The following is a 27,002-nucleotide window of genomic DNA, read 5'->3' on the forward strand; positions in this document are numbered from 1 at the left end:
AATGTAAAGCTTCCCATACATCTGGCGCCCGAAAGACAGATCTCTCTCTGATCGAAGAGAGATCCGCTGGCCACCATAAACCTCAGGCTGATTTCCAATTGTTTTCAGCATGAAATGTTTTGGGAAACGTCCTTGTGACTCGCCTCACGACCCCCCCAAAATGTTAGATGGACACACCCAAAGATGGCTGAACACAACGCTTAACGCCCATTGACTTCTGGCTTCCATTGAATGCAGTCCGGTAGCAGCATTTGTAACCACATGCATGCCTGTGTTTGACACATGGTGCAGGTATACAGCAGCAAAGAATTGCCTCATGCACTGTGCTCAGCTGTACATATACAGGTCTAAGAACAACATTGGTACCTGAACTATGGCTTGTAAGGAAACCCGAGGGCCTGAATTGCTTTGGAAAAGCAATTTAGCAGCGACTTTGTTGGGCCATTTTCTTGTGTAAATGAAATTTAAAGTACTTGTTCCATCTCTCGATACACATTTCTATTGGTGCATCTCTATTTGGAGATCGAGGAGCTCATATGATCTCTTGTGCTAGGGGGTGGGGCTAGGGCCTTGAAGCCAGCAGAAATGAATATTGGGAGATCCAGCAAGTAGTTTAAACTTTATTTAGCAGCATACAAAAGAAAAATGAATGCACATTGGAAGCACTGTACAATCGCCATCAGTAGATTGTACAGTGCTTCCTATCGTCACACAAATCACACTGGAAATCACTGTAGCAAACCCTAGAAAAACAAACACTTAGCATTTGCTACAATGATTAGCGATCTGGAGTGGGCCCCAGGCCTAAGTGAGAAAAGTATGGAATCTGTTCTCTACGATATGCCAGATTCCTGGCTGCCAGGCTGACTGTTTGCCTTCAGTAGTGTTTAGGACACACACCTGAAACTTGTATGCATTGAGTAGAATCAAGATTATTCACCTTGTTCTTGGTCAATGCCTCAAAGGGCTCATTTACTAAGATGTCTCCAGAGATCTTGAAGCACCTCTAGAGGGTACGTCACAAATGGTTCAGCAAACCTGGAGTTCTTCGAGCCGATTCACACGGGCCTCGGCATGCATGCAGAAAAGCATTTGTCATCTTACGGCATTTTTCATCCCCGCAGGCCTGGCCAGATTTATACTTTTTATGCCCCTAGACCAAGTATGCAACTCCCCTTTCTTGTGCTGCCCTCCCATTCTGTGTGCAGCCCCTCTTCCATGTGTATCATCCATGTACAGCAACCCCTTTATTTCAGGAACAGCTCCCTTGACCATCAGTTTTCTTTTTTAATGCATTGCTCCCCATTTTCAGCCTCTCCTTTCATAAGCAGCAACCCCTCTTTCATGTCCAGGTGCCCCATTGGCCTGCAGCCGCCCAAGGCCTGGACCTTTGTGCTCTTACCAGAAATCTGGCACTTCATACAGGAGGACACAGAGACCCTGGAAAGAGCATGTTGCTTTCTGGGTCGTCAGAAATGAAAATTTGGGATCAGAACACGGCTGCCAGTAGAGGCACCGCCCTTTCACCTTTGGGCAGGACTTTAACAACAGGTGCCGTGGCTGGCAGTAAACATTGGTGTGAACTGCTCCTTACAAATGTCTGCTATAAGGTGGTCGATTGTAGCCTTTTCCTGGATCATACTGAACTATAGTAGTGGCTGCTGAAAGGCAAGTAAATTAGTAGTTGAGCGATTGCAGTCGTATGCAGGTACCCGCAGTGAGTGCCTTTTAAAAAAAATAATTCCAGGCTATCCAAAGATTATTACAAAACAAAACAAAAAATCTTTTGCTGCGCATTCTGCGAGTAATCACAACTTTATAATCATTAGTCTACGTATATCTCAGGAACCTTGACTATGATCTGATATGATCCAGGTGAGGGTGACAAATCCTGACTGCTGAAGAGTATTTTAATGAATTCAGTTCATTAAATGTTTTGCTGAATCACTTATAATATGGAGATGCTCTGAGGTCTCTGGAAATGCCTTAATAAAATTGGCCTAAAGAGTATTAACCACTTGCCGACCGCCTACTTCATATTGGCGGCGGCAAAGTGGCAGCCCCAGGACCACGTAACGCAGATTGGCGTCAGGTCCTGGGGCACTCTCTGGCCGGGGATCGCGCGATGGGATGCGCGCGCATCCACCGGCAATAGGCTCCGCCCACCCGCGACGTCAACCCGCCGGCCAATCGGAAGCGCCGGCGGGTTGTTAACCCGACGATCGCCGGAAAGGAAGCGTATAATACGCTTTGTAATGTTTACAAAGTGTATTATACAGGCTGCCTCCTGCCCTGGTGGTCCCAGTGTCCGAGGGACCACCAGGGCAGGCTGCAGCCACCCTAGTCTGCACCCAAACACACTGATCTGCCCCCCCCTGCCCCCTGATCGCCCACAGTACCCCTCAGACCCCCCCCCTGCCCACCCCCCAGACCACCATTTGCACACAATCACCCCCCTAATCACCCATCAATCACTCCCTGTCAACGCTATTTTTTTTTTAGTCCCTAAACTGCCCCCTGCTCCCTCCTGATCACCCCCCCACCCCTCAGATTCTCCCCAGACCCCCCCAGACCCTCCCCCCCCCTATGTACTGTATGCATCTATCCCCCCTGATCAACTGTCAATCACCTGTCAATCACCTATCAATCACCTGTCAATCACCCGTCAATCACCCCCTGTCACTGCCACCCATCAATCAGCCCCTAACCTGCCCCTTGCGGGCAATCTGATCACCCACCCACACCAATAGATCGCCCGCAGATCCGACATCAGATCACCTCCCAAATCAATCGTTTACATCTATTCTCTCCTTTAACACCCACTAATTACCCATCAATCACCCATCAATCACCCCCTATCACCACCTGTCACTGTTACCCATCAGATTAGACCCTTGCGGGCACCCAATCGCCCGCCCACACACTCAGATTGCCCTCAACCCCCCCCCTTATCGATTTGCCAGTGCATTATTTACATCCGTTCTTCCCTGTAATAACCCACTGATCACCTGTCAATCACCCCCTGTCACTGCCACCCATCAATCACCCCCTGTCACTGCCACCTATCAATCAGCCCCTAACCTGCCCCTTGCGGGCAATCTGATCACCCACCCACACCAATAGATCGCCCGCAGATCCGACATCAGATCACCTCCCAAATCCATCGTTTACATCTATTCTCTCCTCTAAACACCCACTAATTACCCATCAATCACCCCCTATCACCACCTGTCACTGTTACCCATCAGATTAGACCCTAATCTGCCCCTTGCGGGCACCCAATCACCCGCCCACACGCTCAGATTGCCCTCAGACCCCCCCCCCCCTTATCAATTCGCCAGTGCAATATTTACATCTGTTATTCCCTGTAATAACCCACTGATCACCTGTCAATCACCCATCAATCACCCCCTGTCACTGCCACCCATCAATCACCCCCTGTCACTGCCACCCATCAATCAGCCCCTAACCTGCCCCTTGCGGGCAATATAATCACCCACCCACACCAATAGATCGCCCGCAGATCCGACATCAGATCACCTCCCAAGTGCAGTGTTTACATCTCTTCTCTCCTCTAAACACCCACTAATTACCCATCAATCACCCCCTATCACCACCTGTCACTGTTACCCATCAGATTAGACCCTAATCTGCCCCTTGCGGGCACCCAATCACCCGCCCACACCTCAGAACGCCCTCAGACCCCAGCCCTGATCACCTCGCTAGTGCATTGCTTGCATCTATTTCCCCCCTCTAATCACACCTTGAGACACCCATAAATCACCTCCTGTCACCCCCTAGCACACCTACCCATCAGATCAGGCCCTAATTTGCCCCGTGTGGGCTCCTGATCACTCGGCCAAACCCTCAGATCCCCCTCAGACCCCCTTCCGATCACCTCCCCAGTGCATTGATTGCATCTATTTTCCCCTCTAACCGCCCCCTGAGACACCCATCAATCACCTCCTGTCACCCCCCTAGCACTCCTATCCATCAGATCAGGCCCAATACATCCTGTCATCTAAGAGGCCACCCTGCTTATGACCGTTTCCACAAAATTTGCCCTCTCATAGACCACCTGTCATCAAAATTTGCAGATGCTTATACCCCTGAACAGTCATTTTGAGAAATTTGGTTTCCAGACTACTCACAGTTTTGGGCCCGTAAAATGCCAGGGCAGTATAGGAACCCCACAAGTGACCCCATATTAGAAAGAAGACACCCCAAGGTATTCTGTTAGGTGTACGATGAGTTCATAGAAGATTTTATTTTTTGTCAAAAGTTAGCGGAAATTGGATTTTTATTGTTTTTTTCACAAAGTGTCATTTTTCACTAACTTGTGACAAAAAATAAAATCTTCTATGAACTCACCATACCCCTAACGGAATACCTTGGGGTGTCGTCTTTCTAAAATGGGGTCACTTGTGGGGTTCCTATACTGCCCTGGCATTTTAGGGGCCCTAAACCGTGGGGAGTAGTCTAGAAAACAAATGCCTCAAAATGACCTGTGAATAGGACGTTGGGCCCCTTAGCGCACCTAGGCTGCAAAAAAGTGTCACACATGTAGTATCGCCATACTCAGGAGAAGTAGTATAATGTGTTTTGTGGTGTATTTTTACACATACCCATGCTGGGTGGGAGAAATCTCTCTGTAAATGGACAATTGTGTGTAAAAAAAATCAAAAATGTGTCATTTACAGAGATATTTCTCCCACCCAGCATGGTTATATGTAAAAATACACCACAAAACACATTATACTACTTCTTCTGAGTACGGCGATACCACATGTGTGACACTTTTTTGCAGCCTAACTGTGCTAAGGGGCCCAAAGTCCAATGAGTACCTTTAGGATTTCACAGGTCATTTTGAGACATTTGGGTTCAAGACGACTACTCACGGTTTAGGGCCCCTAAAATGCCAGGGCAGTATTGGAACCCCACAAATGACCCCATTCTAGAAAGAAGACACCCCAAGGTATTCCGTTAGGAGTATGGTGAGTTCATAGAAGATTTTATTTTTTGTCACAAGTTAGCGGAAATTGATATGTATTGGTTTTTTTTTCACAAAGTGTCATTTTCCGCTAACTTGTGACAAAAAAAAAATCTTCTATGAACTCACCATACCCCTAACGGAATACCTTGGGGTGTCTTCATTCTAAAATGGGGTCACTTGTGGGGTTCCTATACTGCCCTGGCATTTTAGGGGCCCTAAACCGTGAGGAGTAGTCTAGAATCCAAATGCCTCAAAATGACCTGTGAATAGGACGTTAGGCCCCTTAGCGCACCTAGGTTGCAAAAAAGTGTCACACATGTGGTATCGCCGTACTCAGAAGAAGTAGTATAATGTGTTTTGAGGTGTATTTTTATACATACCCATGCTGGGTGGGAGAAATCTCTCTGTAAATGGACAATGGTGTGTAAAAAAAATCAAATAATTGTCATTTACAGAGATATTTCTCCCACCTAGCATCTGTATGTGTAAAAATACACCCCAAAACACATTATACTACTTCTCCTGAGTACGGCGGTACCACATGTGTGGCACTTTCTTGCACCCTAAGTGCGCTAAGGGGCCCAAAGTCCAATGAGTACCTTTAGGATTTCACAGGTCATTTTGCGACATTTGGTTTCAAGACTACTCCTCACGGTTTAGGGCCCCTAAAATGCCAGGGCAGTATAGGAACCCCACAAATGACCCCATTTTAGAAAGAAGACACCCCAAGGTATTCCGTTAGGAGTATGGTGAGTTCATAGAAGATTTTATTTTTGTCACAAGTTAGCAGAAAATGACACTTTGTGAAAAAAAACAATTAAAATCAATTTCCGCTAACTTGTGACAAAAAAAAAAAATCTTCTATGAACTCACCATCCTCCTAATGGAATACCTTGGGGTGTCTTCTTTCTAAAATGGGGTAATTTGTGGGATTCCTATACTGTCCTGGCATTTTAGGGGCCCTAAACCGTGAGGAGCAGTCTTGAAACGAAATTTCTCAAAATGACCTGTGAAATCCTAAAGGTACTCATTGGACTTTGGGCCCCTTAGCGCAGTTAGGGTGCAAAAAAGTGCCACACATGTGGTATCGCCGTACTCAGGAGAAGTAGTATAATGTGTTTTGGGGTGTATTTTTCCACATACCCATGCTTAGTGGGAGAAATATCTCTATAAATTGACAATTGTGTGTTAAAAAAACAAAACAATTGTCATTTACGGAGATATTTCTCCCACCCAGCATGGGTATGTGTAAAAATACACCCCAAAACACATTATACTACTTCTCCTGAGTACGGCAATACCACATGTGTGGCACTTTTTTGCAGCCTAACTGCGCTAAGGGGCCCAAAGTCCAATGAGCATCTTTAGGCTTTACAGGGGTGCTTACAATTAGGCACCCCCCAAAATGCCAGGACAGTGAACACACCCCACAAATGACCCCATTTTGGAAAGTAGACACTTCAAGGTATTCAGAGAGTAGCATAGTAAATCCGTGGCAGATTTCATTTTTTTTTGTCGCAAGTTAGAAGAAATGGAAACTTTTTTTTTTTTTTTTTTTTTTGTTACAAAGTGTCATTTTCCGCTAACTTGTGACAAAAAATAAAATCTTCTATGAACTCACCATGCCTCTCACTGAATACTTTGGGATGTCTTCTTTCCAAAATGGGGTCATTTGGGGGGGGATTTGTACTATCCTGGAATTTTAGCCCCTCATGAAACCTGACAGGTGCGCAGAAAAGTCAGAGATGCTTGAAAATGGGAAAATTCACTTTTGGCACCATAGTTTGTAAACGCTATAACTTTTACCCAATTCAATAAATATACACTGAATGGGTTTTTTTTTATCAAAGACATGTAGCAGAATAACTTTCGCGCTCAAATGTATAGGAAATTTTACTTTATTTGAAAAATGTCAGCACAGAAAGTTAAAAAAGTCATTTTTTTGACAAAATTCATGTCTTTTTTGATGAATATAATAAAAACTTAAACTCGCAGCAGCAATCAAATAGCACCGAAAGAAAGCTGTATTAGTGACAAGAAAAGGAGGTAAAATTCATTTAGGTGGTAGGTTGTATGACTGAGCAATAAACCGTGAAAGCTGCAGTGGTCCGAATGGAAAAAAAGGCTCTGGTCCTTAAGGGGTTTTATGACTGCAGTCCTTAAGTGGTTAAAGTCTCTGGTTTAAAATGATAGTGATTAGTTCCTTGCACTCACACAAGTGTGTCTTTTATTTTAAAGTACGCCTGTAACTTTAAGGACAGTTTTACAGCTGGCAATAGCATTGCAGTGAGATGCTCCGCCCCATTGCATCGCACTGCAACGCAAAAAACTGCATTCGTATGACCCTGCAGCAGAGTGCACTGACACACCCCTTGCCACTTGACGTATTCCCTGCTAGACAGGGTTTCCCGTCGTATTCAGGTCGCTCTATGCATGCACGCCGTACTGCCAACTAATTTAAAAATGTCTGCGTCGTCCATTGGACTTAAAGACATTCCGCCACCGCTGTGTTGGTGTAGAAGTCAGATGGTAATGTGCTTTGACTTTGCGGCAGGTCAGTGGCCAATTGGGAACTTCTGAAGCAACACGGTAAGTGTGCTAGGCCCATTGCCTTGCATAGTCGTTGTGTTACACTGCGGCAAAACAGGTTAACGCAATGCACACTTGCAAGGCAAGTGTAGAGGGGCTTCTAAAAAAAAAGTTACATACTTACATCAAAAGCAGTAGAGTGTTGTACTGTGTTAGCCATCAGTAAAAGCAAGAAGTTTTGAATCAGAATGATACCATTTATTGGCTAACTTAGAGGTAAATAAAAAATACACTTTTAGCTAATAAGCCTACTTCAGACTAACCTGTATAGTAACACAATGTTATAAACACACAGCTTATTAACACTGGACATTCGGAGGAGAAACATTCTTTTGCAAAGATAAATATCAGTCATTACACTGTACGGCACTGCTGAACAGAAGCGTAAAGAGGAGGTGCTGATAGATCCAATGACAGGTAACGTGCGCTCTGCTGGCTTTAGGGAGTGGGAGGGGAGAGGCTTTAAGGTAGTGCATGTGGACACGGAAACATTTTTTTATCCTGTAGGGGGAGGTTTAGGGTTTTTATGGGGAAGGGGGGGGGGCAGGTTTTATTTGGTTTGAGAGTTTGAATAGCATGATGCATTACATTGCAGAGATATGAAGAGAATTGTTATGCAACGCAACAGATGCAGTGTGAATGCACCCTTTTTCTATCATAGAGGCATGAGGCTGGATTCACAATTTATTTTTCAGCAAAAGAAAACTGAGAACCAATGTTAACCACTTCTCTACCACAGTTTTTTTTTCCCCTTCAAAAGCTCTTCCCATTCATTCGGTAATAACTTTATCACTAATTATCACACTGAAATGATCTATACATTATTTTTTGCGAGAAAAACTAGGCTTCCTTTGGGCAGTACTTTATGCTAAGAATTATATTATTTTATATGGATTTGACAGGGAAGAAGAAGAAAAAAAGGAAAAAAATCACCATTTCTCAGCTTTCAGCCATTGTAGTTTAAAAAAAAAAAGTGCTATTGTAGATAAAACAGACACATTTTATTTGCCCATTTGTCCCAGTTATTACAATGTTTAAATTGTGTCCCTAGTACAAAGTATGGCGATAATATTTTATTTTGGGTTAGGGGTGAAGGAGTTTCAAAAATAATGAAAATGTATTTATTTTTTCTATGGTAAGTGAATAATGGTGTATTTGGAAGTAGTTTTACTTTTTGGCCACATGATGGTGCTATACGTACTCCGTTTTCTAAAAATAGAAAACAGAACCAAATATTTACATGTTTTTATAGGTGTTTGTAAACAAGGACATAGAAAAGCGTGGCAGAAGTTGCTAAGTGGTTAATCAATGGGCCAGTTTACACCTGAATGCGTTTTTCACAAACACAAAAACAACTAAGGGCCCATTCACACTTGAAAGCGCAAAACGCCTTGCATGAGTGATTTTTCAGCAGAAAAATCACTGAACACTGCGGCGATTTTTCCACGATCGCTTCTATAGCACTGAAACGCGATCGCTGGGAAATCGCCTAAAAATGGTGCAGGCGACGCGTTTGTGTTAGGCAATTTTGAGAAATTTGCCCCGATTAGTGCAAATCGCCCAAGTAAGAATGGGCCCATAGGGATTAACTACACTAGCTTTCAAAAGCACTAGTGTTTGAGCGTTTTGCCGAAATCACCCGCAAAACGCACAAGTGTGAATGGACCCTTACAGCAATTGTAGCACTATCACAAAACTCATGCAGAAAAATGCACAGACTAAAGTGAATCCAGCATTACAGAAGTAAGTAATTTATATTGTTTTCAGGCTTATGTCGGGTTATTTTATGGGGTGTTCTGTTCAGGCCCCTTTTCCACTGACCATGTCAAGTCACGGTACTCTCCCCCATTGCAGCTCATCACAGAGGCCATTACAGTCAATGAGACATGACACACCTTCCTGCAGTGGGATAGTGTGGCAATGCTCCGGGCAAAAGTAATGCAGAACCTGCAGTTCGATACCCAGCTACTCCCGAAAGTGCACCAAAGTCACGTGTTATTTTATTTTATTTTTTTGGTCACACTGCACTTATAACTCGCAGTGCGACTTTTTGACTGCGGTGCGATTCTTCCAAACCACACCGCTACCACAGCACAAAAGTATAAAAGAACCCTCAGGCCCTTTTCACACTGGAGCCATCACTACGCTAAAATCTATGGGGCATTTTATACCTAGAGCAGTGCGATGTGTTCCACTGGAAGTGCCCAATTCAACGCAAGAGTCATTTGTTTGTTGTCGGGTAATGTGCGGAGCGACGTGCGGAAAACCGGAAGTCATGTAAGTCTATGGTAACACAGTTTGTTTTGTTTTTTTTACCTTCGTATTGAGGCACGCATGCACGGAAGCATATTTTTTCAATACACTTCCAAGTTATTCAAATTTCGGCCACAGGAAGTAAATGCTAGAGAGACACCCTCTCCAGGGAACAATTTCATTCCACCAACATGCTGGATGTCGGCTTCCCACCCAGTGCTAACCTAACATGAGAAGAATCTTCCACTGGAAATCAATCTTCTCTGGGACCCCACCTGCACCTCCGGTTCACTATATGTGTGGCGTCAACTTCAGTTAGACTTGGCGCTAAACTGCGTCTCCTACCTCCCCGGCATCACACACATCAGTAGCAGCTTGGCTGCTGAGATGTTTTACTGATTTGTGTGATAAGCAGAAGGCGCAGCAGAGATCCTAGTCACAGCAAAAAGTGACATCACACAGACACCCTCCCCAAGGAACTACTTCATCCCACCAACCTAGTATATGTTGGCACAACCCACCCCATGCTAACTGAACAAGAGAAGAATCTTCCAATGCAAAACACAATCTTCTCTAAGGAACCTACCCCCCACCCATTTAAAAGCCTATAATAGTTGAAAGGTATGCCCTAACTAGTTGAAAGGAGTACAAACTCCAGGAAAAAAATCTACCCTTCTAAGAGAACCCTCCCACCCCAACAATATGCTATAGATGTGGTCTCAACCGTACATCTGACTTGGACCCACACGACGCCTTCTACTTCCCCTGACAATCACACATACCAAGAAGAGTACCACTCTGGCAGCGGAGATACCGTTCTTGATTGGTGCGACAAATAGACTGCGCAGTAGAGATCAAAGTCTCAGCTTCGGTCAAGACACCACCAATAGCATAGGTGAATGGCCCTACACTGCAGATTTATCAGCAAAAAAACCTTCCCAGATTAAGACACCCTCCCCAGGGAACAATTTCATCCCACCAACATGCTGTATGTCGGCTTCCCACCCAGTGCTAACCTAACATAAGAAGAATCTTCCACTGGAAATCAATCTTCTCTGGGACCTCACCCGCACCTGCGGTTCACTATATGTGTGGCGTCAACTTCAGTTAGACTTGGCGCTAAACTGCGTCTCCTACCTCCCCGGCATCACACACATCAGTAGCAGCTTGGCTGCTGAGATGTTTTACTGATTTGTGTGATAAGCAGAAGGCGCAGCAGAGATCCTAGTCACAGCAAAAAGTGACATCACACAGACACCCTCCCCAGGGAACTATTTCATCCCACCAACCTAGTATATGTTGGCACAACCCACCCCATGCTAACTGAACAAGAGAAGAATCTTCCAATGGAAAACACAATCTTCTCTAAGTAACCTACCCCCCACCCATTTAAAAGCCTATAATAGTTGAAAGGTATGCCCTAACTAGTTAAAAGGAGTAAGAACTCCAGGAAAAAATCTACCCTTCTAAGAGAACCCTCCCACCCCACCAATATGCTATAGATGTGGTCTCAACCTGACATTTGACTTGGACCCACACGACGCCTTCTACTTCCCCTGACAATCACACATACCAAGAAGAGTACCACTCTGGCAGCGGAGATACCGTTCTTGATTTGTGCGACAAATAGACTGCGCAGTAGAGATCAAAGTCTCAGCTTCAGTCAAGACACCACCAATAGCATAGGTGAATGGCCCTACACTGCTGATTTATTAGCAAAAAAACCCTCCCAGATTAAGACACCCTCCCCAGGGAACAATTTCATCCCACCAACATGCTGGATGTCGGCTTCCCACCCAGTGCTAACCTAACATGAGAAGAATCTTCCACTGGAAATCAATCTTCTCTGGGACCCCACCTGCACCTTCGGTTCACTATATGTGTGGCGTCAACTTCAGTTAGACTTGGCGCTAAACTGCGTCTCCTACCTCCCCGGCATCACACACATCAGTAGCAGCTTGGCTGCTGAGCTGTTTTACTGATTTGTGTGATAAGCAGAAGGCGCAGCAGAGATCCTAGTCACAGCAAAAAGTGACATCACACAGACACCCTCCCCAGGGAACTACTTCATCCCACCAACCTAGTATATGTTGGCACAACCCACCCCGTGCTAACTGAACAAGAGAAGAATCTTCCAATGGAAAACACAATCTTCTCTAAGGAACCTACCCCCCACCCATTTAAAAGCCTATAATAGTTGAAAGGTATGCCCTAACTAGTTGAAAGGAGTACAAACTCCAGGAAAAAAATCTACCCTTCTAAGAGAACGCTCCCACCCCAACAATATGCTATAGATGTGGTCTCAACCGTACATCTGACTTGGACCCACACGACGCCTTCTACTTCCCCTGACAATCACACATACCAAGAAGAGTACCACTCTGGCAGCGGAGATACCGTTCTTGATTGGTGCGACAAATAGACTGCGCAGTAGAGATCAAAGTCTCAGCTTCGGTCAAGACACCACCAATAGCATAGGTGAATGGCCCTTCACTGCAGATTTATCTGCAAAAAAACCCTCCCAGATTAAGACACCCTCCCCAGGGAACAATTTCATCCCACCAACATGCTGGATGTCGGCTTCCCACCCAGTGCTAACCTAACATGAGAAGAATCTTCCACTGGAAATCAATCTTCTCTGGGACCCCACCTGCACCTCCGGTTCACTATATGTGTGGCGTCAACTTCAGTTAGACTTGGCGCTAAACTGCGTCTCCTACCTCCCTGGCATCACACACATCAGTAGCAGCTTGGCTGCTGAGCTGTTTTACTGATTTGTGTGATAAGCAGAAGGCGCAGCAGAGATCCTAGTCACAGCAAAAAGTGACATCACACAGACACCCTCCCCAGGGAACTACTTCATCCCACCAACCTAGTATATGTTGGCACAACCCACCCCGTGCTAACTGAACAAGAGAAGAATCTTCCAATGGAAAACACAATCTTCTCTAAGGAACCTACCCCCCACCCATTTAAAATCCTATAATAGTTGAAAGGTATGCCCTAACTAGTTGAAAGGAGTACAAACTCCAGGAAAAAAATCTACCCTTCTAAGAGAACGCTCCCACCCCAACAATATGCTATAGATGTGGTCTCAACCGTACATCTGACTTGGACCCACACGACGCCTTCTACTTCCCCTGACAATCACACATACCAAGAAGAGTACCACTCTGGCAGCGGAGATACCGTTCTTGATTGGTGCGACAAATAGACTGCGCAGTAGAGATCAAAGTCTCAGCTTCGGTCAAGACACCACCAATAGCATAGGTGAATGGCCCTACACTGCAGATTTATCTGCAAAAAAACCCTCCCAGATTAAGACACCCTCCCCAGGGAACAATTTCATCCCACCAACATGCTGTATGTCGGCTTCCCACCCAGTGCTAACCTAACATGAGAAGAATCTTCCACTGGAAATCAATCTTCTCTGGGACCCCACCCGCACCTCCGGTTCACTATATGTGTGGCGTCAACTTCAGTTAGACTTGGCGCTAAACTGCGTCTCCTACCTCCCCGGCATCACAAACATCAGTAGCAGCTTGGCTGCTGAGATGTTTTACTGATTTGCGTGATAAGCAGAAGGCGCAGCAGAGATCCTAGTCACAGCAAAAAGTGACATCACACAGACACCCTCCCCAGGGAACTACTTCATCCCACCAACCTAGTATATGTTGGCACAACCCACCCCATGCTAACTGAACAAGAGAAGAATCTTCCAATGGAAAACACAATCTTCTCTAAGGAACCTACCCCCAACCCATTTAAAAGCCTATAATAGTTGAAAGGGATGCCCTAACTAGTTGAAAGGAGTACAAACTCCAGGAAAAAATCTACCCTTCTAAGAGAACCCTCCCACCCCACCAATATGCTATAGATGTGGTCTCAACCTGACATTTGACTTGGACCCACACGATGCCTTTAACTTCCCCTGACAATCACACATACCAAGAACAGTACCACTCTGGCAGCGGAGATACCGTTCTTGATTTGTGCGACAAATAGACTGCGCAGTAGAGATCAAAGTCTCAGCTTCAGTCAAGACACCACCAATAGCATAGGTGAATGGCCCTACACTGCTGATTTATCAGCAAAAAAACCCTCCCAGATTAAGACACCCTCCCCAGGGAACAATTTCATCCCACCAACATGCTGGATGTCGGCTTCCCACCCAGTGCTAACCTAACATGAGAAGAATCTTCCACTGGAAATCAATCTTCTCTGGTACCCCACCTGCACCTCCGGTTCACTATATGTGTGGCGTCAACTTCAGTTAGACTTGGCGCTAAACTGCGTCTCCTACCTCCCCGGCATCACACACATCAGTAGCAGCTTGGCTGCTGAGATGTTTTACTGATTTGTGTGATAAGCAGAAGGCGCAGCAGAGATCCTAGTCACAGCAAAAAGTGACATCACACAGACACCTTCCCCAGGGAACTACTTCATCTCACCAACCTAGTATATGTTGGCACAACCCACCCCATGCTAACTGAACAAGAGAAGAATCTTCCAATGGAAAACACAATCTTCTCTAAGGAACCTACCCCCCACCCTTTTAAAAGCCTATAATAGTTGAAAGGTATGCCCTAACTAGTTGAAAGGAGTACAAACTCCAGGAAAAAAAGCTACCCTTCTAAGAGAACCCTCCCACCCCACCAATATGCTATAGATGTGGTCTCAACCTCACATCTGACTTGGTTCAACACGACGCCTTCTACTTCCCCTGACAATCACACATACCAAGAAGAGTACCACTCTGGCAGCGGAGATACCGTTCTTGATTTGTGCGACAAATAGACTGCGCAGCAGAGATCAAAGTCTCAGCTTCAGTCAAGACACCACCAATAGCATAGGTGAATGGCCCTCCACTGCTGATTTATCAGCAAAAAAAACCCTCCCAGATTAAGACACCCTCCCCAGGGAACAATTTCATCCCACCAACATGCTGTATGTCGGCTTCCCACCCAGTGCCAACCTAACATGAGAAGAATCTTCCACTGGAATCAATCTTCTCTGGGACCCCACCCAAACCTCCGGTTCACTATATGTGTGGCATCAACTTCAGTTAAACTTGGCGCTAAATTGCGTCTCCTACCTCCCCGGCATCACACACATCAGTAGCAGCTTGGCTGCTGAGATGTTTTACTGATTTGTGTGATAAGCAGAAGGCGCAGCAGAGATCCTAGTCACAGCAAAAAGTGACATCACACAGACACCCTCCACAGGGAACTACTTCATCCCACCAACCTAGTATATGTTGGCACAACCCACCCCGTGCTAACTGAACAAGAGAAGAATCTTCCAATGGAAAACACAACCTTCTCTAAGGAACCTACCCCCCACCCTTTTAAAAGCCTATAATAGTTGAAAGGTATGCCCTAACTAAATGAAAGGAGTACAAACTCCAGGAAAAAATCTACCCTTCTAAGTGAACCCTCCCACCCCACCAATATGCTATAGATGCGGTCTCAACCTCACATCTGACTTGGACCCACACGACGCCTTCTACTTCCCCTGACAATCACACATACCAAGAAGAGTACCACTCTGGCAGCGGAGATACCGTTCTTGATTGGTGCGACAAATAGACTGCGCAGTAGAGATCAAAGTCTCCGCTTCAGTCAAGACACCAACAATAGCATAGGTGAATGGCCCTACACTGATGATTAATCAGCAAAAAAAACCTCACAGATTAAGACACCCTCCCCAGGGAACAATTTCATCCCACCAACATGCTGTATATCAGCTTCCCACCCAGTGCTAACCTAACATGAGAAGAATCTTCCATTGGAAATCAATCTTCTCTGGGACCCTACCCGCACCTCCGGTTCACTATATGTGTGGCGTCAACTTCAGTTAGACTTGGCGCTAAACTGCGTCTCCTACCTCCCCGGCATCACACACATCAGTAGCAGCTTGGCTGCTGAGATGTTTTACTGATTTGTGTGATAAGCAGAAGGCGCAGCAGAGATCCTAGTCACAGCAAAAAGTGACATCACACAGACACCCTCCCCAGGGAACTACTTCATCCCACCAACCTAGTATATGTTGGAACAACCCACCCCGTGCTAACTGAACAAGAGAAGAATCTTCCAATGGAAAACACAATCTTCTCTAAGGAATCTACCCCCCACCCTTTTAAAAGCCTATAATAGTTGAAAGGTATGCCCTAACTAGTTGAAAGGAGTACAAACTCCAGGAAAAAATCTACCCTTCTAAGAGAACCCTCCCACCCCACCAATATGCTATAGATGTGGTCTCAACCTCACATCTGACTTGGACCCACACAACGCATTCTACTTCCCTTGACAATCACACATACCAAGAAGAGTACCACTCTGGCAGCGGAGATACCGTTCTTGATTGGTGCGACAAATAGACTGCGCAGTAGAGATCAAAGTCTCTGCTTCAGTCAAGACACCACCAATAGCATAGGTGAATGGCCCTACATTGCTGATTTATCAGCAAAAAAACCCTCCCAGATTAAGACACCCTCCCCAGGGAACAATTTCATCCCACCAACATGCTGTATGTCGGCTTCCCACCCAGTGCTAACCTAACATGAGAAGTATCTTCCACTGGAAATCAATCTTCTCTGGGACCCCACCCGCACCTCCGGTTCACTATATGTGTGGCGTTAACTTCAGTTAGACTTGGCGCTAAACTGCGTCTCCTACCTCCCCGGCATCACACACATCAGTAGCAGCTTGGCTGCTGAGATGTTTTACTGATTTGTGTGATAAGCAGAAGGCGCAGCAGAGATCCTAGTCACAGCAAAAAGTGACATCACACAGACACCCTCCCCAGGGAACTACTTCATCCCACCAACCTAGTATATGTTGGCACAACCCACCCCGTGCTAACTGAACAAGAGAAGAATCTTCCAATGGAAAACACAATCTTCTCTAAGGAACCTACCCCCCACCCTTTTAAAAGCCTATAATAGTTGAAAGGTATGCCCTAACTAGTTGAAAGGAGTACAAACTCCAGGAAAAAAATCTACCCTTCTAAGAGAACCCTCCCACCCCACCAATATGCTATAGATGTGGTCTCAACCTCACTTCTGACTTGGACCCACACGACGCCTTCTACTTTTCTTGACAATCATACATACCAAGAAGAGTACCACTCTGGCAGCGAAAATACCGTTCTGGATTTGTGCGACAAATAGACCGCGCAGTAGAGATCAAAGTCTTAGCTTCAGTCAAGACACCAACAATAGCATAGGTGAATGGCCCTACACTGCTGATTTGTCAGCAAAAAAACCCTCCCAGATTAAGACACCCTCCCCAGGGAACAATTTCATCCCACCAACATGCTGTATGTCGGCTTCCCACCCAGTGCTAACCTAACATGAGAAGAATCTTCCACTGGAAATCAATCTTCTCTGGGACCCCACCCGCACCTCCGGTTCACTATATGTGTGGCGTTAACTTTAGTTAGACTTGGCGCTAAACTGCGTCTCCTACCTCCCCGGCATCACACACATCAGTAGCAGCTTGGCTGCTGAGATGTTTTACTGATTTGTGTGATAAGCAGAGGGCGCAGCAGAGATCCTAGTCACAGCAAAAAGTGACATCACACAGACACCCTCCCCAGGGAACTACTTCATCCCACCAACCTAGTATATGTTGGCACAACCCACCCCGTGCTAACTGAACAAGAGAAGAATCTTCCAATGGAAAGCACAATCTTCTCTAAGGAACCTACCCCCTACCCTTTTAAAAGCCTATAATAGTTGAAAGGTATGCCCTAACTAGTTGAAAGCGGGTCCGTTAAAAATGGCGCCGGCCAAAAAATGGCGCCAGTTTACCGACGATAAATTTGCATTAAACGATATTTATCGTTTTTGTGAAGTAAACGTTAATTTTCGTTTGAATGAGTATTTATCGTTTTTAATCTATGCATTTGGTTACAATAATTACATAAATGTTATTTATCGTTTTAATGGATAGTTTTCGTTTTTAATCTATATATGTCGTACAATCATTAGATGTCACTTCACTTAAACGATATTTATTGCATTTATGTCATAGTGTTAGTTTACCTCTACCTCTACATAGTTCATGGCGGGTGAACAATCTGTGAACAATCTGCGAGTCGGCAATCGTGGCTCGCATGTAATATGTTAACACACGTGAAAGAAATCCACCCTATTTACATCATAAGTTTTCGGACGCTGCGCAGCAGCACCGTAAAGGAGATTTTCAATCCTCGGCATCTGATTGGCCGGGGATCGCCGGCAGCTGATAGGCTGAAGTCTATTAGAGGCGGTGCAGGACGGATCTCCGTCCTGCGCTGCCCGGGGGAAAGAGGAGAGGGAGTGAAGGTGAGGGAGGCTGAAAATCGCTACGGAGGGTGGCTTTGATTAGCCAACCTCCCCTCCCCTCCCTGATAGCAAATAGCTGGTGGTGATCAGAGTCCCCCAGCAGGACATCCCCCTACCGGGGAAAAAAGATGGTAAATCTGTTAGCCCTAGCTGTCTTCTGATCTGTGCTGTGGGCTGTAGAGCCTATGCTGCACAGATCAGCCCAAACAAGGCTGGACTTACGAGGCCACAAGTATGAAAAAAGTTAAATACTATTTCATAATCCAGATCCATGGAGGACGCCATTTGCGCCCTCCCGTTCATTCCGCCATGGCACCCGCAGTAATAACGGCCCCGGTCAGTTCCCAAACCCTCCAAACGGTTCGTGTTCTTTCTTATTTACCCCTCAATATGGCTGCCACAGATTTCTGTGGTTGCGCAGTCCGCATAGACGTAATTCTGGCTGTGCAGCTTTAGGCCCTCCTTCTACCGCATCATCAATATGCGTGAATACATCAAATGCATTGTGAGGAGGTCATAGAGCTGCGCAGCCAGAATTACGTCTATGCGGACTGCGCAGACGCGGAAATCTGTTTTGGCCATATTGAGGGGGTAATGAGTTGAGAACCCGACCCGTTAAGAGGGGTCTGGACTCGACCGGCTTCGTTATTACTCCGTGAGCCATGGGGGAATGAACTGTAGTGTGCGAATGGCATCCTAAATGGATGTGGATTATAAAAATTTATTGAACTTTGTTTCACATTTGTGGCCTTGGAAGTCCTTTACACAATTTTTTTAATTATTTGTTATTATTTTTATTTGCTGTGTGTGCAAAATCTGTAAAAACAAATGGCGTGTGTTACCCGCTCCCAAGCCTCTCTAACCTCTTTTCCCCCATGCAGGCTTGGATAGCCATAATGTATAGCCCCGGACGACTGGGGCTTCGCACCCTGCGCTATACCATCCTGCATGGTTCAAGGTATAGGGGGGCTCCGGGGGGGGGGGGGGGGCAAGCCTTCCCCTCCAAACCCCCCCCCCCCCCCCTTAGCCCTTGTCCAATCCATGGACAAGGGGATCTTCCCCACCTCTGGTGCCCCAGGAGGAGGTGTGGGCGACGAGTCCCTGTGGATGGGGTTCATGGTGGCATATAGGAGTCCCCTTTAAGAAGGGGACCACAGATGCCCATCCCCCTACCAGGAGAATTGAGTATAGGGGAACAAAGTACCCCTTACCCATTTACACCAAGTGTTAAATGAAATTAAAACACAACCACGAAGAAAAGTCTTTTATTATTCTACATTAATCCAAAATACTTACCTGTACCTTTAAAAAAGATTTCCGTCTCAAATATCCACTTTAAACTATCCAATCAACTGTATCCTCTTATGTTGCTATCTTAGATTAAGTTGATTGAAGATCCCCGTAGCCACCACCCACATAGCAGAGAATGCGTCCTTTCGTAAACATAGCTGCCGGCTCCTGCTGTCTCTCCCTACCTCCTCACTTGTCACTCTCAGCTAGCCTGTCAACCATGTGTGCACCGGGTGCCAGGCTAGGTTTGGGTGACAGGTGCAGCCAGATGGTGAGAGAAAGCATCGGAGCCAGCAGCTTCACGTCCTGCTCAGGAGTAGAGATGGTCCGAACGGTTCACCGGCGAACTAGTTCGCGTGAACTTTGGTGGTTCGCGAAAGCGAACTTTTTCAAACTTTTTCTGAAGTTCGCTTCGCCCCGTAATGCACCCTGAGGTGTCAACTTTGACCCTCTACATCACAGTCATCAGGCCCAGTGTAGCCAATTAGGCTACACTAGCCCCTGGAGCCACTCCCCCCCCCCTAATAAAAGTCAGGCAGCGGCCATTACGGTCACTCGTGTGCCTGCGTTAGTTAGAGTAGGGTGAGCTGCTGCAGACTGTCTCTCATAGGGAAAGATTAGTTAGGCTTAGCTTGTTCCTGGCTGCATACCTGTTCTGTGAACCCACCACTGCATACCTGTACTGTGAACCCACCACTGCATACCTGTTCAGTGTACCCACCACTGCATACCTCTACTGTCAACCCACCACTGCATACCTGTTCAGTGAACCCGCCACTGCATACCTGTTCTGTGAACCCACCGTTGCATACCAGTTCTGTGAACCCACCACTGCGTACCTGTTCTGTGAACCCACCACTACGTACCTGTTCTGTGAGCCCACCTTTGCATACCAGTTCTGTGAACCCACCACTGCGTACCTGTTCTGTGAACCCACCACTGCGTACCTGTTCTGTGAACCCACCACTGCGTACCTGTTCTGTGAACCCACCACTGCGTACCTGTTCTGTGAACCCACCACTGCGTACCTGTTCTGTGAACCCACCACTCCGTACCTGTTCTGTGAACCTGTCACTGAATACGTGTACTGTTCAGTGAACCGCCACTGCATACCTGTACTGTTCAGTGAACCCGCCACTGTTCAAAACATTTCCCACACTCAGCACATGAATACGGCTTCTCACCAGTGGGAGATCTCTCATGTCTGATAAGGTTTCCTTTCTCTCCAAAACATTTCCCACACTCAGCACATGAATACGGCTTCTCACCAGTGGGAGATCTCTCATGTCTGATAAGGTTTCCTTTCTCTCCAAAACATTTCCCACACTCAGCACATGAATAGCGCTTCTCACCAGTGTGAGATCTCTCATGTCTGATAAGGTTTCCTTTCTCTCCAAAACATTTCCCACACTCACCACATGAATACGGCTTCACACCAGTGTGATATCTCTCATGTCTGATAAGGTTTCCATTCTCTACAAAACCTTTCCCACACTCACCACATGAATAGCGCTTCTCACCAGTGTGAGATCTCTCATGTCTGATAAGGTTTCCTTTCTCTCCAAAACATTTCCCACACTCACCACATGAATAGCGCTTCTCACCAGTGTGAGATCTCTCATGTCTGATAAGGTTTCCTTTCTCTCCAAAACATTTCCCACACTCAGCACATGAATACGGCTTCTCACCGGTGTGAGATCTCTCATGTCTGATAAGGTTTCTTTTCTCTCCAAAACATTTCCCACACTCACCACATGAATACGGCTTCTCACCAGTGTGAGATCTCTCATGTCTGATAAGGTTTCCTTTCTCTCCAAAACATTTCCCACACTCACCACATGAATAGCGCTTCTCACCAGTGTGAGATCTCTCATGTCTGATAAGGTTTCCTTTCTCTCCAAAACATTTCCCACACTCACCACATGAATAGCGCTTCTCACCAGTGTGAGATCTCTCATGTCTGATAAGGTTTCCTTTCTCTACAAAACATTTCCCACACTCAGCACATGAATACGGCTTCTCACCAGTGTGAGATCTCTCATGTCTGATAAGGTTTCCTTTCTCTCCCAACATTTCCCACACTCACCACATGAATACGGCTTCACACCAGTGTGAGATCTCTCATGTCTGATAAGGTTTCCTTTCTCTCCAAAACATTTCCCACACTCAGCACATGAATAGCGCTTCTCACCAGTGTGAGATCTCTCATGTCTGATAAGGTTTCCTTTCTCTCCAAAACATTTCCCACACTCACCACATGAATACGGCTTCACACCAGTGTGAGATCTCTCATGTCTGATAAGGTCTCCTTTCTCTCCAAAACATTTCCCACATGTGGAACAGGAATGAGACCCTCCAGCAGGGGAGAGCTGTGCTGGGTATGGGGCCTTTCAGGGTTAGACAGGTGAGGGGAGTCTGGGAGAATATTTGGGGTAAACAGGAAATCTGCAGGCAGGAGACTCTTGTCCAATGACATCATCATCCGTTGTACAGTCTTTGGATACAGAGAGACGACTCTCTGAGAGGTTCCTGATGCCAGGACTCCACCCTGTATTGCTCTCTGTAACAGTTTCCTCCTCTTTATTTGTCCTCATCATGTCACCCTCCTCCACAGACTGCTGATCAGTAACTCCTCACATATGTCTCCTCTTCTTCCTCTTTACTTGTCCTCATGTCACCTTCCTCCACAGACTGCTGTTCACTCCTCACATATATCGATTCACAGAACAGGTATGCAGTGGCCGGTTCACTGAACAGTACAGGTATGCAGTGGTGGGTTCAACTGTTCTGTTCAGTGAACCCGCCACTGCATACCTGTTCTGTTCAGTTAACCCACCACTGTACACCTGTTCTGTGAACCCACCACTGCATACCTGTACTTTTCAGTGAACCCGACACTGCATACCTGTTCTGTTCAGTGAACCATATGGGCTGTAAAGCCACCAAAACCTGCACTCTCGCCATGGTGCGCGCACCAGTCCAGCAGGGCCGTCACTACACAAACAGCTGTTTGCGTTGCGTTACACGGTGAGTTTGGTGTGTCAGTGTGAAGCAGTACCTTAATTACACTACCTGATTGATGTATAAACATGCAAGATGTTTTAAAGCACTTTAGGCCTCCAAATTAGCATTCAATCTGATTTCTGCCCTTAAAACGCTGCTTTGCGTCAAATACAGATTTTTCCCATGGACTTTTGGCATGTATCCCACTCCGCCATGCCCCCCGCTACAGGTGTTAGACAACTTGAAACATATTTTCCATCACTTTTGTGGCCAGCATAATTTCCTTTTTTTTTTCTAAGTTCGCATCCCCATTGACGTCTATTGCGGATCGCGAACTTTAACGCGAACCGAACCTTCCAAGAAAGTTAGCAAACACGTTTTGCGAACCTAAAATCTGATGTTCGGCCCAACTCTACTCAGGACGCATTCTCTGCTATAGTAACGCTTCATGAACCACCTTTTTTTTTTTTTTTCTTTATAAATTGGCTTGTTACTTTGAAACTTTCTAATTGTTATTCTTAAAAAGAATAATGTCTTTCTGACAAACATTTTATTCCCTCTTGTTCACACTATTCCACTGCACATTACCAACAAATTTGGTGTTTTTAGTACGTAAGGGGGCTTTGCTATTAACCGCTAAAGTTGCCACCATTAAAGTGTATGGGCGACCCGTACTTATTGGAAAAAAAGTTCCTGGTTCTCTGCAAAGGCGAACCACCAGAATTTCACCTGGAACCTTTCGCAGGTGTACCGTTCTATAAATGTCTCTAGGTAATTAGGTGCCCCAGGAGTTAGGTAGGCATAGCTTGGTGTCCAAGTATAGATAGTTATTCAGGGCCTTGCTGGCACATTCCTAACAATTACCAAGGTCCAGCTGCAACACAAAGGGCTGTATAAGCCTTCCCTTTCTCACCCCCTCCCCCCCGGAGCACTTGTCCAATCCATGGACAATGGGCAGTTCCCCACCTCCTGTGCCACAGGAGGAGGTGGTGGCGACGACTCCCTGGGGGGGTGAGGTTAATTGTCGCATCTTGGAATCCCCTTTAAGAAGTGGATCGCACATGCCCACCCCCTCCCAGGAGAAATTTTACACAAAGTGTTAAATGAATTAAAAACACTACCACGAAAAAAGTATATTATTAAAAGTTAACCATACATACTTACCTGTACCTTTCATAAAGTTTTCCCACTGTAAAACCATTGTGCCTGCGTTATGCCGTGTCTTCGCTCTTGCTGATGTCACCAGGAGCGTACTGCGCAGTCCCAGTACGGTCTGCGCCTGTGCAGTACGCTTCTAGTGACGTCAGCAGTAGCAAGGAAACGAAAACGCAGTCACATTGGTTTAGAGACTTTACTCTGAAATCCAAGAAGTGAACCGTCGGCGGGGCCAGGCCATCGGTTATTTGCTGCATGTGCAACGGACGTCTACCGTGTACCATTATAAGCCCCGTGTAAGTTAAATTCCTTTTCACCCGACCCCCCTACAGTATCCCTTTCAGCTATTGATTTATCTTCTTGAACAAATGGCATTATTTCAAGCCTTCACACACTATTCGGGCAACTATAAGCGTGTTCAATTGTTGTCTCCGTGTTTCACAGTACGGAGGTAAGATTAATGTTACGTGGCATGGTTGACCATGCCACTGGTAAGTCATTAAGAGCTCGTTTCCACTATTGCGGTGTAGAATTGCATGGATTCCACCGCTGTTGAAATTGCATGAAATAGCATGCGGATGAGAATTTTTGCGCCTTTTCTGCAGAGAATTCGCATGTGAATTCGCATAGATGAGTGTATATGCGAATTTAACCATGTCACTGCCTGTTTTAAGTTACATTGGTACCTATGCGAATTCGCAAGCAAATTCGCATACCTTAAAAGCATGCGAATATCCTATTAAATACATTAGCGGCGATTCGCATGCATTCCACTCGCCGGCAAATTCGTTTGCTCTTTTGTGCATTTTTTCCCCGCTGAAAAAAAACGCACCTCAACAACGCTACAGTGGAAACAGGCCCACCCACTCGCATTACATGTGCGAATCCGCATGCGTTGGACGCATGCGGATTCGCGATAGTGGAAATTAGCCCTAAAAAAGTGTATTTTTAGTTGTGCACACATTATGAAAAAATTTTTTTTTTGTTCTTGAACAGAACTTGTACTGGTTCTTTCAAGCCGTTAAAAAGAATTCTCAAAATGTTGGTAAACGTCTACAATTTTCTCTTTATTTCAATTTATTTATACCCCATGCATGCTCTGTTAAACAAACTATTTCTTGTGTGACATACTAATCTAAAAAAAAAAAATTGAAAACATAGATAAGGCAAAACATTTTTTTATTTTTTTAGAATCAGACATCTTTAACAAATTTTGAAAATACAATTAGTTATGAACATGGTATTTACCTAATTTACTAATAAATTTTCAAAATGTTTCTGTACAATACTTATCATAGTATATATTACATTTTTTATGTATACAGCAGCGTCTAGTTCACATACAAAATAGCTTAAAGACAACCAGAGGTTGGTTTGAAGATTATTATCTGCATACAGAGGCTGGATCTGCTTATACAGCCCAGCCTCTGTTGCTATCCCTGCACTCTGCAATCCCTCATAAATCACACCCACGCTGCTGACAAACAGCTTGTCAGAGCTGGCTGTGTTTATCTCTATAGTATTAGTGTGCTGCTCTCCCCGCCTCCGGCATAACTCCAGTCCCCGCCTGCATCCCTTCCCTCCCTGCTGATTGGAGGGAAGGTATGTGGGGAAGGTACCGGTGCTATGCAGGAGGCGGGGGAGCAGCTGAGACTGACTCTACAGATGTAAACACAGACTCACAGCACGGTTGTGATTTATGAGGGATTGCAGACTGCAGGGGAACCTTAGTGGGGTTTGGGATAGCAACAGAGGCTGGGCTGTATAGGCAGATCCAGCTTCTGTATGCAGTTAACATTTTAAACACACCTCGGTTTCTCTTTAAGTTCTGTTGTCTTTACATATCCTATACTACATATGTATATAATTTGTAAATTGTAGGTTATCTAGTACACATATGAACCTTTAACTGTAAATTTTTTTTTTAAATATAAATAATGTTAGAAACGGTACAAATATACACAAAAAAAAAAATTGTTTGTGTAAATAAAACATGCAAACATGCAGTGTCCAAAACATATGTGCAATATTTCAATACTGCAGGGAAGTCGTCAATGTGGATAGAGAATTAACAACATAAAGTATGCTCCTTATACGCTAGGTTGTCAAATGACTACTGATAGTTAATCGTAAAAAAAGTATACTACTACTCTTTAGTGTGATACATTTTAATTAAAATAAATGTGTACAATAGCAATGCACTTACTACATACATGTCTTCACATTTCTAATTTTTTCTATTTGACCAACAAGAAATGCTTCTCATCATGGAAGCTGAACCTTGGCCTGCAGTGTCCAGCGTCATGAAAGTTCTACATCTTTTGTGGACATCGTGTATGTATGTACCATGACTGTGTGCTATTAACGTGGAGACGCTTATTGTCTTAACGCCTTCATCCGTTAACTAAAATTAATTACATGACATTGTAATTTAAGCAAAATTTATCACACTACAGAACACTGATCCTTGTTAGAATATACACTTTTTATTGACCATAAGAATAAACCAATAAGATAGCATGGTATTACAGTTCTGCTACTGTAAAGAATCTGTGCTGTTGTTGAAATGCCTAGATGGCATATTAAAATTTGGTTATTATACATATCTTCACCTTGTACTGTTAACAGGCCCTTACCCTTCGTCTGTTCTTACTTCAACACAGCAGCAACTTGCTAAAATGAAGTTTCCTGTTATCTTTGCAAATCCACAATTTACAATGCATATGCCTGTCAACTTTATCCTCCTTGCTCCTTCTCTATCTCTCTCTCTCCTACTGTTATATCAGTAACTCCATTATCGTCCTCTTTTGTATAAATTTAGAAAATACATCACTGTCTCATTAAGAAACACTATATTTTCTTAGTTTGTGTCTATCTTAAGGCTCATACACACATCAAGACCAGTCTTTTAAATTGAAATATCACAGAACAATCTTAACCCCTTCCATGTAGTATTAGAGGCATACCGACACTGTCTTTTCTACATAGCTGATCACCTCAGACCGAAATCTTTGCAAGATGCTGCACACCAATAAGCTGTAGACATTTAAAAGAAATTAATCTTCAAAAGATGTGTTCCTGCAAAAGATCCAGTCCTACAAAATGTATTGATAGTCTCTGACATCTTCAGCTCCTCATACACACCTTGTTTAACAGACATTTATCTGCAGATCAGAAGCATAAAGTTTCTATTTCAGATCGACACTTGTTTGTCTGTTCATCAAATCAATGTCATTTAAACAAGGTGTGTATGATGATTTGACGATCTCATACACTATGAATGTAATTGGCAGGAATGGATCTTTTGCATGAACAGATCTTTGGTATATACTGATGTGTGTCTGTACATCATCTGTTTGTTCAGCTTATGGAAAAATGTCTTCATGATCT

The sequence above is a fragment of the Hyperolius riggenbachi genome, chromosome 2 (genome assembly GCF_040937935.1).
Source record: "Hyperolius riggenbachi isolate aHypRig1 chromosome 2, aHypRig1.pri, whole genome shotgun sequence".
NCBI classification, from domain to species: Eukaryota; Metazoa; Chordata; class Amphibia; order Anura; family Hyperoliidae; genus Hyperolius; species Hyperolius riggenbachi.